Consider the following 3,931-nt stretch of genomic DNA (forward strand, 5'->3'; position numbering starts at 1 on the left):
CAACAATAGAAATGTGTTTGTCACCTAAAATGAAATATACGTTCTGACTAGAATGCTGTGAGAAGCAACTTGAGGGGTGATGTAAGTTGTTTGTTTGGAGTGAAATTATAAGGAACTGAAATGGAGTAACAGAAATGAACCGTGTGACTATAATTTCATGAGTTTGTAAAATAAATGAGACGTGAACTGGAAGGAAAAGAGAGGCATCCTGTCTTCAGTACTCTGCTTTTGCCTGCTTTATACAGGTAACCTACTTGTGACGGCAGTTACCACTCCTGGGACCCGTTACATGTATTGTATGTGCCCGGCTACATACACAGCTATGAAGGTAAGCTAACAAACTTCTGCTGTGAGTTACTAAAGATGCTACACGCTAGCTCTCCACTAGCCTAAGTTAACACAATAAGGAAACGTTATTGGAGCGATAAGTAAGGTCATGCGTGTTTTTCGTGTCTGAAATTTAAAAAAAAAAACAGTTTTTATGTTATTCTCAGTTTTAATCATGCAGTCAGGAGAGGTCACGGTTAGGTCCGAGTGTTTCAGGTCAATGAGGAAAAACCAGAAGCCCCACCGTCTGAGTGTAGGGAAACGTTTCCCTGCAGGTTCAGTGCAGGATTGATTCAGGTTCAAAAGAAGACTGTTCATGTTTTTAAACGTCACATTTTTGCGAGTCATATCATTGCTTTTAGTTTGATAACAGGTTAATGACATGCCTGAACTACGTGTGTCATGTGGTATCAGAGATAAAATGTGTCCCAGAAAGAATATAGTAAGTAAAGTTTGTATAAATAGCATGTCACAGAAAGTCAAACATTAGATGACTCGCAGAAGCACAACATTGTTTACAGTTATTTTATTTTTGTCCACTACTTGTTCTACTCTTCTATTTTAAAATGAGTTAAGTGAAGTTAATCATCAATGTTTGTCTCTCCTTAAATGCAGTTGTACTCTAACAAATATTCTGTGTTGTAACAGATTGTGCTAAGGGATTCAAAGCCGGTGGGGGTGCCAGTGTATGTGTGGCAGGTGCAGCCTTGTGATGTCATGTGGCAGCTCAACTCTACCAGACGGCACATTTCTCCTAGCTGAAACTTACATCGGCCCCCCCCCCCCCACACACACACACACACACACACAGTGTTCAGCTGCACAGAAACTGAACAACAGTGGCACAAAACGGGGACCAAGGTTACAATCTTTTAATGATACTATTATTATGTGTATACATATTTCTGTTATAACATTTAAACTTGTTTTTATTTGGAAACAAGGTATTAAACCAGGTCCAGTTAATGACATGGTCATCATATCAGCCAGACAAAGAGAGAAGAGACCGGTAGAATGAACAAGGTATGTTTTTCTTTCTGGACTGCACGCACACACACACATGCACACACCCCATTTGACTTTTGTTTTTCTTCCCAAGAAGCAGTTTGTAAAAAGGAGTCAGCTTCCCCGATGACAGCTTCATTCTGAAGGTGCAGGAGGCGTACCACAGACTTGGTGCAGATGAGGCTCCGGTGATGACAACCATGGCTGTCTCTGGTGATGTACCTCTGGTTGGGTCCACGTTTGGTTCGGTGCAGGAGGGAAGCGGGCCATCTTACCAACTACCAGTGAGGACGGCCCCCAGGACGCGTCCACACAAAGACAACCCTTCTCTCCCACAACTGTCTCTCTCATTAGAGACTGGGACCCTCTGCAAGTGCATTTGTGTTTACTGAACATCATCATTTCACATCCCTCACAACATCATTGGGGAAATCATACAAAGCTGAGAACAGAACACAATCGCAGAGTTTCTGTGTGGAGGGGCACCAACTAAGGAGATGCCACATCACTTCGTCCATTTGTAGCAGCGAATATCTCCTCGCTGTGCGTTCTCCTTTTTTAACACCTTAATCTACCAGTAGAAACGTCTCCCAGCATTCCTAGTTGTCTACTGGAGGGATTCATCACTAAATTAAACAAACCAGCTGGGTTCATAATCTAAAACTTGCAGGACAGCGGACCGGGGATGAGAAGCACTGTGTTACTCAAAAAAGTAAAAGGGGACGGGAATGCCAAACTCTAAATATAAACTGGATAAATTGCATTTCTTGTGGTAATGCTGTTTAATTGCTGACAGCTCAGCAGATCCATTGGTAACGTGTTGTGATTTTAGTGTTGGGGGCGAACTGGAGCTCCCAGAGAAAACCCCCATGCAGCACAAGGAGACAGAAATAATCTGTTTCCTGTGAAAACTTGTGCTGCAGTATTTTTTATTTTGTTTAGGTTTTTTTGTACTCCGTGGTTCAAGGAGGCACTTCCTTGACGCAATCAACTACTCGGCTCTCTTCACGTAATACTAACTAGACCATTCGGCCGAGCCGCTCCTTTTGATGTATAATTAGTGGGGGTGCCCTCTGCCCTTCGAGCCACATTAACATCCGGAAGGAGAATAAAGAAGGGCTAAAAATCCTCCGGTGAATAGCAATTATAAAGAGCTCAAATCTTCTAGTGCAGAACAATAAGTGGCTTTCAGGGTCAGGGCCTTGAATAAAGAGGAACAGGGAAAGAATGTTTACAGCGTTCAAATACTGAGTGAAATTCTGTAGTGTTATGGATTAGGAAGGATCAGGTTGGTCCCACTAGACCTGAGTATAACTAATAGCAGACCTTTTATCAGCGCTAACTTGTATTAAAGGGATACTAGGCAGTTATGCTTGCTTTTATCACCCCTAGTGTCCTCTTCTTTTAAACATCTTAATCTACCAGTACAAACGTCTCCCAGCGTTCCTAGTAGTCTACAAGAGGGATTCATCACTAAATAAAAAAACCAGCAGATGAAAACATTGCAAATTGTCCCTCAAAAACTCTAAAAACTAAATTGGATGTGACTTACCCTAACGGTTTGGGCCTAAAATAAGAACAAACTTGGGCAATCCTATCTGAACGCTTATTCAGTCACAACGTAAGACCCTGTTTATGGTATGGTTGTGAGTGTGGTGTACGGCATTTCAAACGAGGTTTCTGAGTTGGAGGTGTTTGACTCCGTGTGTGGGGCGATAGTGGGGGCTGTTCGGCATCTGGGGTTTAACGCACGTGATGTCAGGGCTATGGTCTCATTTGCTTAGTTTAGGTTCATCTTACTGAGCAGTTTTGCTTGCTTTTATCATCCTCTAGTGTCCATTTGTAGCAGCGAATATCTCCTCGCTGTGCGTTCTCCTTTTTTAACACCTTAATCTACCAGTAGAAACGTCTCCCAGCATTCCTAGTTGTCTACTGGAGGGATTCATCACTAAATTAAACAAACCAGCTGGGTTCATAATCTAAAACTTGCAGGACAGCGGACCGGGGATGAGAAGCACTGTGTTACTCAAAAAAGTAAAAGGGGACGGGAATGCCAAACTCTAAATATAAACTGGATAAATTGCATTTCTTGTGGTAATGCTGTTTAATTGCTGACAGCTCAGCAGATCCATTGGTAACGTGTTGTGATTTTAGTGTTGGGGGCGAACTGGAGCTCCCAGAGAAAACCCCCATGCAGCACAAGGAGACAGAAATAATCTGTTTCCTGTGAAAACTTGTGCTGCAGTATTTTTTATTTTGTTTGGGTTTTTTTGTACTCCGTGGTTCAAGGAGTTACTTCCTTGATGCAATCAACTACTCGGCTCTCTTCACATAATAATAACTAGACCATTCGGCCGAGCCGCTCCTTTTGATGTATAATTAGTGGGGGTACCAGTAGAAACGTCTCCCAGCGTTCCTAGTTGTCTACTAGAGGGATTCATCACTGAATTAAACAAACCAGCTGGGTTCACTATCTAAATCTTGCAGGAAATATCCTGAAGCCAGACAGCAGCGTCAGGAACCTCAGCTCAATTTTTTCTAAGTCTCAGCAGACCGCACCGGAAACGGTGAAGTTGCAAGTGGACTATTCTGGCCGTGG

At 42.7% G+C, this 3,931-nt stretch overlaps 1 long non-coding RNA gene across 2 annotated transcripts; it reads left to right on the forward strand.

The window, feature by feature from the left end:
- The first annotated feature begins 1,046 nt into the window (after positions 1–1,046).
- On the forward strand, positions 1,047–1,611 carry LOC129160667 (uncharacterized). 2 transcript variants are annotated; one of them, XR_008561231.2, is made up of 3 exons: positions 1,047–1,188; positions 1,272–1,350; positions 1,430–1,609. It is a non-coding gene; the product is annotated as an uncharacterized lncRNA (long non-coding RNA). The 2 variants fall into 2 exon arrangements; XR_008561229.2 differs by having other exon boundaries at positions 1,049–1,188; positions 1,427–1,611.
- The last annotated feature ends 2,320 nt before the right edge of the window (positions 1,612–3,931 follow it).

The sequence above is a fragment of the Nothobranchius furzeri genome, unplaced genomic scaffold (assembly GCF_043380555.1).
Source record: "Nothobranchius furzeri strain GRZ-AD unplaced genomic scaffold, NfurGRZ-RIMD1 Scf059, whole genome shotgun sequence".
Taxonomy (NCBI): Eukaryota; Metazoa; Chordata; class Actinopteri; order Cyprinodontiformes; family Nothobranchiidae; genus Nothobranchius; species Nothobranchius furzeri.